Raw genomic sequence first — 11,424 nt, forward strand, 5'->3', positions numbered from 1 at the left:
GCTTTTGTGATTTTCTGTGGTGTTGTACTTCAAATCTGCCAGGGTTCACCTTCTCTCCCCCTGTTACGTGCTCAGGACTGGGGCTCTTTGCTTTATCAATGTGACACCGGGAACACACACTGATTTCTTTGTACACGCAGCCCTCCAAGCATCAGGGGAACCATCACATTACCTGCTTGGATCTCCATAGGTGCCTTAGGGCTGAGCTAGTGAAATCATCAGACTGCTGTACACTGACACACACTACAAATACAAATAATGCTTTCAATACCAACACCAACGTGTCACAGCATCTTTCTACTTTTCTTTCATGCCAAAAAAAAGGAAAAGAACAACAAAAGGATAAGACACTCAAAGAAAAGGAGGAAATATCTCAGTGAGAAAACACAACACATCTGTGCCCAGAACGCAGTTCTGGGGGATTTGCAGGGCATAACATTGGGGAGTGCTCACGGAAATACATAGCAAAATTCCCAGATCTTCAGTTAGAGCTGAATCAGGGAATACAGCTGCAGAGACACTTATGAGGTCACACGCTCCATTTCCCTTCTCCAAGACAGGATTTTATTTCTACACACTTTTAGCTCTAGCAAAAAGGGAACGGCAACCTGAAGACCAGGTCTGGTCCTGCCTTGCTGCCATTACACAGCCTGGGCTGAAGTCCCTTTGACCACGAGCACAGTCTGCGGCAAGGAGCAGAGACGCTCTGTATCCCACCTCTGAAAGGAAAAGCGCCTTACGTGCCCATGGAAAGCCCGCACGTCGTGTAAATCAGCGGGAAGAGCTTTCAAACGGAGGAGATCCCTCGCACAGACGCCTGCTGAGCCGGGTGGCGGCGTTCCCCGGCAGCAGCCGCTCCAGCAGCCCCGCGGCCCATCGCCCGCTCTCAGAGGCTCTCGGCGTACAGCCGCGCTCCCAACCCCCCACATCCCCGCGTTCGGGGGCAGAAGGGCCGGCCCCGCGGCCCCGCTAGGCGGCAACGGCGCGCTGTAACAACCCGCCGCTTTCGGGCTGCGTGGGGGAGGTGGGTCAAAGCCATCGGGAAACGAAGGATAGCACCTCAATAACCGCCTTCAGATCCCGGTCTGCGCCGACCGCTGCGCGGCTGCGGGTGGAAGCCCCGTTAAGCTTTCCCCACCCTTACGCCGCAAATGCGGAGCCGGGCTGACGGCTGTGGCGGCATCTTACTCGCAATGCCCGGAGGGGGACGGCAGCGCGATGCCCAGGAGTGAGGGAGCGGCGCTGGGCAGCCGCGGGGACACGAGCAGCTGGGGCACCTGGCAGCAGCAGCGCTCACTTTCAGAGATCACCTCTGAGACGAGAGAGAGCTCAGTTTAAACAAAGAGATGTGACGACACGTTAATAAAATGCATTTACTTCCTTGAGCACACATTTTTCATTACAGCAGAACTGTTGTACTTAATATTTTCTACTCGTTTCCTATTCTATTTTGTGCCGATGAGAAAATCCAATTTGAACATTGGATTTTCTCTTACTTTCAAAGCTGTCCAACTGAGTCCATAATTAAAAGAGCAGGTCAGAACAAGCTGCCTTCAGCGCCGGTGCACTGAAAGCCATGCAGCTCCCCAGGAGAAAGCCCATGCTGCTGCCCCAAAGGCAGTAGGGCTCAGACTTGGGGAAGCAATGCTGGGAGCAGCAGAAGACCCCAACAACAGCTATAAGGACCTGCAGTGTTCAAAGAGCCAGCTGGGCTGTTGGTTAGTGCAGCATTGGGATGAGTAAAGAACACTCAAGGAAGAACTCCAAGTGCTGAGGAAAACAAGAGCAGACTTCTGAAATAGCTCAGCTTACTCTTTTCCCACTAACGTGCACAGTCATTGTAGCACCCAGCTATGGTAATCAGTGCCCAGTGAGTTATTCCAGAGACCATGTGTGTATTTGGTCACCCTAATGCACAGGTCACTGCTTTGCTGTGAGTCAGTCAGCTCCCTTTGTTTGCAAGCAGCCTTTTTACTTCATAATATGATTATTTGGAGTCATGTTTTTTCCATAACATGGGCTATGGGGCCAGCTTGTCCAGCCTATAGTGCATCTGTTGTCCTTAATTTAGCTATAATTCAACCAGAACAAACACTTGCATCATTCAGAATAAAATAAAGTAGCTGACAGTGTAAAACTGTTGCAGAGAGAAAGCAATGCTGCAGAATACACGCAGCTGTTCCCACACGGTGACAGCAGAGCCCATCTGCTCCAGCAGAAGTGAAAGGCGCGAGGTCTGTGAGCCCAGCAGGGTGCAGGGATAGCAGAGTTCACCACTGGACACACGAGCGGTTTGGCACACAGGAGCTGTCAGAGATGCTAAGAAAGCTTTGGCACCGATGAGTCATTCTCTGTGTTCACACTGAGCTCAGTCATTTGCTCCGCTTGGAGCTTCACAGAGGAGACCTCGGCAGGGAAATTCATTTGAAAATCCTTAAGTGGTGCCAAGCTATCAGCCCTCTGGCTGACCCTTGGAATCTCCTCCCCTGAACAAAACTGCTCGAAAATTCAAGAGAAATTCATCCCCCAAAGAACACAGATACTGCCAAGGATACGTGCAGGAACACACACACCCTCACTGCCGGCAATCTGGGTGCCATCAGCGGCCACCCCACAGCAGGCACCTACCTGATGGCACCCAACAGTGCCAGAGCAGGCAGCATCCTCCTTTGAGGGGCTGAGAATAAACACAGCCGCTGGGCTGAGCCAGAAGACCTCCACATCTGTCTGCCGCATAGGACACAGCACTGCCCTGTTCAGAAGCAGAATCTCCCAAGTGTGTCCACTGCTGTGCCCCCATGAGGTGGTCAGGGCTCACTGCTCTCCTCCCAGGGCAAGGACCAGGATCCACCACAGGGGAGGCTCACCCTGCACATACCTGTCGTCTTTACAGCACAACAACATTTCACTGAGTATTCTGAATGGTTGCCATGTACATGTATTTAAAATTGGCTCTTAGATTTGATTTATTTATGAAAGTGTTGGAGGGATCCAGCTTAAAGTCACTATGTTTATCACAACTCTGTGCATCCCAAGGGACTCGTTCAGACACAGCACTAAAAGAGGTCTCCAGTGATATTGCAGAGCTCTGATCTCCTCAGCAGCTCTTTATGCCTCCTTGCAGTTATTACTGCTGCTCCCAACTACTTTCACACCGCTAGGGAAGGAGCTCTGGTGCAACTGCATTGAGAACCCGTTTTCTCCTTAAATAAAAGCATTCAAGTTGATCTCTGTTTTACACATACGTAGATCTTATAATAAATGGTACTGCTAATAGAAACCAGGCCTGTAACAGGATACAGGAGAGCAAGAGCAGCATTTTCCCCTAATTGCCGGATGGCAGCAGTGGGAGAGATGCGCAGTGTGCAGGCAGGTGGCCAGCAGCTGCTCAGGGTGAGGGATAAAAGCAATGCATCTGTGCTTGTAAAGCTTTACAATTCAAGGCTCGGGGTCTGAAGTGCTCTTTTCCCCTGAAGGCAGATGACAAAAGACTTTTGCAAATAAAACCAAGCTTTAGCTAAAAAAGCTGACTTGCACAAAGCCACGTGCAGGGAAGTGGAGGGAGAAATCACTGCAAGGTCATCTGAGCACATAAGGACTAGAAAGCTGGCAGAATACAGCCAGTAAGGCCAAGGTGGAGGTGCCAAGGTAACAGCCAGAGCCTTAAAATGAAATTTCATGGACTGTCAGTGAAACTCCAAGTCAATTCTGTGCAGAGACAAAACACTCACAACAGATGACTAGCAGAAATCCTCACAAGCACTTTCATTATGAGAATTCCTCCAGATCTATCAGTTAGAAATGACTGAATTACCGGTACAGTACAGCACCACCTACTGCAGAGCAATACATTTTAACCATTTCATAAAAACAAATCTGATCGATATCTCGGTCTAATTCTCATAGGCTTCACCTTTGCAACAGGAGGTCTGAATCCACACCCTGCTGAGGACTCGTAGGCTGAGATGAACAGGGCACACCTGGAGCCTCTCTGCTTAGGGACAGGTGTGGAGCTGCTGGCACTGGGGGAACAGAGCCCTATGGTGTTCCAATATGGACCCAGGGACAGCTCAAGTGAGGATGAGCAGTGGTACCTGTTTTGGATGTGCGTCAAAACCAACCATCGCTGAGAGGCTTGGACTGTTAATCTTAAGATTTGCAATGCTGTTCAATTCCAATTATTCAAGGACACAGAGTTATGATTCATAAAGAGGCTTTTAAGATGATGAGTCTGAGTCCCACACTGGAACAGCTCAGGTAGCACTCCCACCATAGACAGATAATCGCTTGGGTCATTTAAAGGCTACAGAACTTAGCTCTAAATCTCACATGTGCATTTGTGGCAGCAATTAGATTTTGCAGAGCCTGGCAGCCTCAGCTGGATGGGAGGCCCCAGTGTGCCATGCAGAGCACAAATGGGAGCACTACTGAGGTGCTGCAGGACATCTTCTGCATTCACAGTGTGGATTCTAAGCAGAACCCAAAAACAGTACTTGGAAAGTAGCATTTTCTTTAATTTGATTATTAGGTTTTGGCATTTAATTCTTTAGTGGGTATGTTCACTGCTGAATGTGCTTTCTGGCCTTGCCTTGAAGCAAGTACAACAGCTACAAACAGCACAGAATTCAAAGGTCACAGTATCATTGAGCCTCAGTGATTACCACTATTTTTCTTTGCAGTTATGACTATGCTAAAATCGTGATCTCAATTCACAGGGCCATTAAACACATCCGTTGCTTAGGGCTAACAGCGCAGGCTGAAGAATCGCCGTACCACTTGGTTAGCTGATGCTCACAGCACCTTTTCCTTCAAGTAAGTTAATTTACCAGCTCAAAACCACGCTTTTGTTTAAATTCGGTCTTTCGCTTTTCAGAGCTGTGAAAAAAGATTCCAATTTTAGCATGTATCACAGCTAGCACCTCAGAGCCATCGCTGAACACTTCCTTCTGCCTGCTACCAGTAAGACACACACTCCTGCCAGAGCAGGCAGTCCTGGTTTGCTAGAGGAGTTCTCACACTGCTTCAGCCTTTTGTTCAAGTGTGCACTGACACAGCTAAGTGCACTTGGGACATGAAAAACACCCCAGGAGCCACTTCACACCTCATTGTTTTTCCTTGAGAATCAAGATTTTAGTGCATTTTTCTCACTTCAATGCATTTCTCCCCTGCACTGGTTTGGATTGATTGCACAAACTGCCATTTCCCTCAGCCTGAAAAGTAACACATAATGACCTGCCTTAATTTTTATTGCATACTTTGCACTCAAGTTAAATGTCATACTAATCAATCACTGGTGACCAGCAATACAGCGGTTGTACAAAATCCTACTCCTACCAAAAGAGTATTAACTCTTACCTGTGACAGATGACTAAAATGATCATTAGCAAAAGCAGATGGCAATGAGGTCTCTTACAGCACTGAAGAAACTAGTATATTCAGTACTCCCTGCTTCTCAACTTGTGTATTAGACAGTGGCAACCAGCTTGCTGAGTTTAATCTGTATGACTAAATACTGAGAACTGCATTGGGAAGAAAAAGAGTCAGGTGGAATCTCTCTACAAGTCCTGCAGGATTGAGGATTGAGGCAACAATGAGGTCTGAACACCCACCCTAACCCCTCAGATCCACACAAAGTGAGTGCCAAGCCATGACACATCCCTCACTCAGAGCAGAACAGATGTGGCTTTACGAATCATCTGTCTTCAAAGGGCTACACCAGTTCCAATCCCAAGGTGTGCCCAAAGCTTCTGAGCTTTTGGTTCAAGCTCTGAACTGCAAAAATGAGTTCTGCATTTTGTACTCACAGGGAACAGACAAATCCTCATGGATTTGCTCTGCAGAGAGATTCCTTTGGCCCCTGCTCCCTCTCCTTCACCTTCTCTTCCCTTTAGATGGTACGTTCTTCTAGAAGCAAGGAACTGAGCAACTTATAATAAAAGAGGGCATCTTGTTGCAGTGCCACAGTAGTCATTGGGAAGCAGATGACCCTGAGAACCTGAAGAAAACTTTGACCTCACTTGTCTGTTCAGGTGACTTGGAATTTGGGAAGTAGTTCAGAGCAGCCTGAAAGAACTGCTTAGCAGGAAAAAAGATGAGGCAAGTTTCAGCAAAACCATATGACTGAGAACAACATGAGCATTGCATAAGATGCGTTTGGGCTCTCAGTTCATCCCTCACTGTGGCTCAGTCACTCTTTTGGAAATATTTGTTCAGCTGCTGAGCATGCCTCAGCAGAGAGGCAGGGCTCCCTGCTTGGCTCAGGTGAGTTAGTGACCGTGGCAGTTGTTCTGCACTCCTTCCACTCCATCAGGCTCAAGGCCAGCAGCGGAGTTCATCTCAGGAAAATGAAAACCCTGGTGTCAAGGAATAAAATGACAGATTGGAACAGTCTATTTTAGAAGAGAGCTGCCATGTCTAGTTAGTATCATACACAGATTGGCTGCACACTAACACATGGATGCTGGGCTGAGCTTGGAAACCAAAGCCAGAAGTAATTGAGCGTTTCAGCCAAGAAATAAAAGGAAAAAAATAATCACAAGCTTTTGTGTGTTGGATTGCAAGGAGTGATTGATCACGTTTTGCCAATGTTCTCCAATTTTCTCCCATCATTTTCATTCAAATGATCTTCCTAAAGGCAAAACACCAGCACAGATGATGCTATACATCACCAAATTTGAAATTCAAGAGAAGCTACAGTTGTTTGTTGCAAGCAGCAAGGAAAACAATGGATTTCTTTTGCAATTCAAGTTTCTATCCAAACTCTAGCACTGATGTTTGCAAATTCAGAGCACAGGTCAGAATTGTACCCACTGCCATAATCTTCTGGACATTTCCTTCCTGTGTTCTCACATCTAGTGCCAGTGCCCCTGACAGTCTTCCCATATCTCACTTGGGTTTGATGGGACTTCAGACAGCACAGGCTAAAACCACACGAGGAGCCAAAATGATCATATGGTAAATGCTATTTTATGGCCAGTACTAGAGACTTAATTAAGGAGCTCTCAGCAACCAGAAGTAGAGATGCAAATCATTTAGAGAGCTCTTCAGCACAGGCTGCTGTCAGCTGAGCCAAGTCATCATAGAGATGATTTTCCTGGCAATATTTGATGGATATTTCACAGACTGAGGCCTTTGTACACTCATACATGCTGTATTTCCTATACACAGACACAACAATTACAAAGACTACCAAAGGATGGTGAGCAAGAGTGAGCTGCTCATTGCAGCAAGTGCTTTACAGGAAGAGCATTAAGCAATGAGGGCATGGGGAAAAGAGCTAAAAAGACATTAAACTGGCACTCAAAGAGACCTAAAAGCAAAGTGAGGCAGGGAAGATTCAGGTACTGAGATGACTAGGCCTGAAAAGGACTCCCTAGAAGAGACTCTGCAGATGAAAGTCTTTGAGGAGGAAGAAATAATTTAACTGTAACGACCATACATACTCATATCTGACTTCACAAGCCCCACCAATGCTTGAACAAACAAATCTATTGCCAATTAGATGTGCCAATGCAGAAAGTGCAGTATTTGGACACTGCACCAGAATGATAGTGTATTACAGCACCTAAGAGCAGTACCTTCTGACCTTCAGAAAACACGAGGACACAAGAACATTTTCATCATGACATTGGCTCCTCTGACAAGTACCAAGGATAACACGTGGGTAGGGTATATACAATCTCTTTGGACAATTGAACTACAGCAGAGTGTGGAAAATTGCAATATATTCTGAATATACTGGAAATATTAAAACAAAATCCTCCCAAAAGATTCAGCTCCCCTCAAAGAAGAAGAAACTCTGCTCACTTCCTGGTTTTGACTTTTAACTTACAAAACAGGTCACACACTGACACACTTCTCAGCAGCTCAGAGTTAAACTAAGTGCACTAAGCTGAGGTTTACCAAGTGAGGAGCCAGCATCCTTTTGCTCCCAGCAACACTGCTCCAGAGACAGCAGCCTCCAGCAGAGAGGCAAAGTACAGAGCAGAGCAGCACTGCTGCAAGGTGCCTGCCTACAGATCATCGTTACCCTGTTATTAACTCTTCATCTCGTATTCTGGCTTAGACTTGCTTTGGAGCTCGGTCGGTGGCCTCCTGCACACCAGAACATGGCTGCAGGGTGTTTCCCCTGCAGGCATCACGCTGCTGGAAATGTCAGACTTGAGCCTGCTCAGAGTCCAGAGAGAAAACCATGAAATACTGTGGCAAGACCCAGAGAGTGCAATGGGAAGTAGTGCTTGGTCAAGCCTAGGGACATGCACCTGTTACAGACTAAGTTAAGGAGCAGCACCCAGAAACACTCAGCTGGCCAAGCAATGACCCACTTCATCCACCACCATTCTCAATTCCAATAACACCTCTATAATATCTTAAAGTCCATCTCTTCATCGTGCTGGATGAGAAGCATACTGTGGGAAGCATGAGCACTGCTGGTTTTGTGCCCTATTTGCAGCTGCTAAAAATAGGCTCAGACTGAAAGCACATTCCCATTTTGGACACCAAGTGACAACATCAGCCACGATGCTGATTAGGCCCAATTAATGTATTCCCACAGGAAGAAAACACACACTAGTAAACAGCTCAGAGGGCACGGAGCTCTTGGAATAGAAACTTGCTGTGCAGCTCCAAACACACCCACATCACTGCTCTCACCTCACCCAAGAGCAGCCTCTCCCTGCAGTGGGATGGGCAGGAGCCCCACAGGGGTCCTCGAGGAACTGCTGCAGGATGAAGCTCTGAGTCACCTCCAGAACTACCCAACTGGAGTTGCTCTTTCCGAGTTCAGCTTTGCAAGCATTTTCGTGCAAGGAAAACAAACAAATCCCCCTTATTTTCAACTGCTGCTCTTTGCAAGCACTTGCCCCTCCCCCCCTAGACAAAGCAGGCACACGGAGCTGCAAGCACACATGGCAAGAATGAGCATTTGCACCGTTGCCCAAGCCCTGTGTCAGCTGGGCAAGGAACTGGTGGGACATGTGCAGGCTCAAGACTTGGAGGGTATCTAACAGAAGCTGAAAACTTACAGCTTGCATTTTGGAGAAGTGGCACATGATCACTTGAGCAAACTGAAGCAAACTGGAACATGGGGGACTGAACCTACTGGTAGTTCAGACTTTTATGGGCAGCTTTAGCTCAGGGCGGAAGCCAGATCCACCTTGAAGACAAGAAATGACAGAAATGTGGGATGTGGATGGACAGCTGAGAGAAAAAGGGTCAGTGAGAAGGAATAAGGATGAGTTTAGTAGCACATGGAGCAGATAAGCTGCTCTGGATTTTTGGGCATCAGGTAACTTCATTCCCATTTTTAGGGAATTCTGGAGCTTCCTTGGATCCTTGACCGATTGACCGCAAGTCACTTCAATAGAGGACGGCCCTGTTGACAAATCACTCCCTGCCTGTCCCACTGAACCCACAGCTGCAGGAAGGGCTAGAGGGGCTTTTTGATTTCAAGTCTTCCCAAACTAAAGTGAAGCTATAAGCCTATATAAAATTAATGAGTTACTCTTGACCTGCTGAAACAGGTCACACAAAGCTGACTGTAAAAAATAGCCTAAAAGTAATTGCAATAATATATAATGTCTTCTCCTCTGTGCTTCTTCCTTTAATTAAGAAAGCTCCCTTTGGCTCAGCTGCAACTGGAACTACTTCAGCAAGTGATGCACATAATGACACTAAAGAAAAAACACCTACTCTGACAAATGAATGTTGAGAATCTTTATTTCTGTCTGAATAAAGCATTTCTTGTGGTGAATCATCTGTTTACAGGTTTTCTGAGAAAATATTCTCCAACCAGAATCGCTCAGACTGAAAAAGCCACATGTGGAGAAGCACTGGGTTGAGGAACGATGCTCCCTCATTACCAGCCCTCAGCGGCATTGCTCACATCCTTTGTGACAGGGCTGTCTTGCCTAGATTCAATGCTGGGTATACACGCCAGGGGAGGTGCCACCAACTATCATACTACAGCCAGATTTATTGTATTCATTGCTTCTTTAATTAAAAGGCTAGAGCAGGGGTTAGCTGTGCTGAATCTGCTATCACTGCCTGCAAACTTATGAGCCATTTTGGGAGGCAAAAGGTATGTTGCTAATATCTCCTGTCATGAGTACTTTGAGTAAATGTGAAAGGGACCATTTAGTGATGCATTAACAGGTTAGTCAACATCCATCCATCCCTCTGTGTATGCAACAGCAAATTACATATAGCAATCAGCGAGGCATAAATTAAGGTTACAGCCTGATGTGTTAGCTGTAAAGTGAGCACATTTAATCCAGGTGTCATTGAGGACAGCAGACACCATCCCAGGGTGCTTTCCTGACAACCACTGCAGCATAGCACAACACTTTATGACGCTAATGCACATATGCTGCAGCTCCAAACGCTTCTTCCTCCTGTGCTGCTGAACTACCTGCCTGACAACTCATTAAACAGCTTGATTTCCAAGGTCTTTATGACCTAAAGGAAAAGTTGAAAAACAAGAAGGCTGAAAAGAACTGAACAAATCCACAGAGCTTGAAGGCCAGATACTGCCCGTCAAGAGTCATTGGACAGCTTGTCCCACAGTCCTCCAAAGCAGCATGAGCTGCAACTCCCTGTCTGCTCAGTGCTCTGCTGAGTACAGTTTCTGGCCCTATGATCCAAGGTCTAATAAGGCCACAGGTGGCCCACTCCAATGTGCAAAACAGCAGTTCACCCCACTTGTTTGCAGTGGAAGTAATGGTGGATCACTCAAAGGCTGCTTGCCTTTCCAGCATGCACAGGTAGAGAACAAACATCAGCCAAAAGCTGACAGGTAGAGAACAAACATCAGCCAGCCAGCACCATCCCCCTCCAACAGCTCACACCAGAAGGCAGACACTTTGAGGAAATGCAGCACCCCCGTGACATCCAGCCCTTGCCATGGGACCCAAACCACTTGCATGCTTTCCTGTGCAAGATTGCTCCAATCAGCCCAGGGCTTTACAACACTCATTACCAAGTGATGCACAAAAACAGCTAAAGGCAATGAAGAAAGCAATGAGAGCCCTTTCAGGGATAATAATGTACCTAGGATGCAGCTGAGAAAGATATTCAGCTTCTGCAAATGATAAGGAAGGGAAGCAAATTAAACTTCACTGGCACTTTATACAAGAAGCCAAAAAAATCTCTGAGAATGTAAACTCAGTACATGATATTGCAACACTCAAGTAACCTTATTACAGAAACCCATAGTAACCCCTGCTGAGAGTATTAAATATTAATAATGGCTCACAGCTGCTGCTGCTACATAATGGGCTTATTTTGATGAAAAATACACACACAGCTTAAGTAACATGCATCAGCTCAGACAAACCTACTTTCCTTTTGAAATTTATTCAGGTCCTTTTCTCTTTGCTGCAATTAATTACAGAACCCAGGGCTATTATTTTTAAAGGGCAAGATTTG

This window comes from Meleagris gallopavo, chromosome 12, assembly GCF_905368555.1.
Source record: "Meleagris gallopavo chromosome 12, MGAL_WU_HG_1.1, whole genome shotgun sequence".
Lineage (NCBI taxonomy): Eukaryota > Metazoa > Chordata > Aves > Galliformes > Phasianidae > Meleagris > Meleagris gallopavo.